The 478-nt window shown below is 69.5% G+C and overlaps 1 protein-coding gene across 1 annotated transcript in view; it reads right to left on the bottom strand.

The window, feature by feature from the left end:
• LOC113215914 (zinc finger and BTB domain-containing protein 24-like) overlaps nt 1-478 on the bottom strand; it is a 13,792-nt gene that overhangs the window by 1,225 nt on the left and 12,089 nt on the right. The window lies entirely within an intron of this gene.

Below are 478 nucleotides of genomic sequence, written 5' to 3'. Positions count from 1 at the left end.
GCGCCCCAGCCGTCGTCCTGGCCAGCAATCCCTTGAACATGCCGACAGCGGTAAAGTGCCGCCGGCTGCTCGAGCGGGAGGCTGAAGGGCCTGACGACGTGCAGGTGTCTGAGCATGGGGCGGCGCGCCCCAGCCGTCATCCTGGCCAGCAAGCCCTTGAATATCACTACACCGAAAGTTTATTTCGTTTATGCGCCTTTTTGCGCTCTTTTGCCATCGCGGCCCGCCTCCGGCACTCGGTCACCGGACGGCCGCCCGTCGCCCTGGTGGGCCCCGGCGCCTAGCGCGCCTCCTTCGGCGTCCGTGATGGTCCGCCTCGGGTCGGCCGCGCGAACGGCCGCCGTCGCCGTGGGTCTCCGGTTCCACTCCCATGGCGTCATAGTTGCAGCAGGGACAGGTGCGGGTGCGATACGCAGCCCCCCCCCCCACCCCCCGTCTTCGCGCTATGAGACCGGAGGCGGTGCGCCGCGCACCCGCG

The sequence above is a fragment of the Frankliniella occidentalis genome, unplaced genomic scaffold, assembly GCF_000697945.3.
Source record: "Frankliniella occidentalis isolate FOCC.00 unplaced genomic scaffold, Focc_3.1 Scaffold390, whole genome shotgun sequence".
NCBI classification, from domain to species: domain Eukaryota; kingdom Metazoa; phylum Arthropoda; class Insecta; order Thysanoptera; family Thripidae; genus Frankliniella; species Frankliniella occidentalis.
The sequence above is the reverse complement of the archived record's forward strand: the minus strand, read 5'-3'. Positions and strand labels throughout refer to the sequence as shown.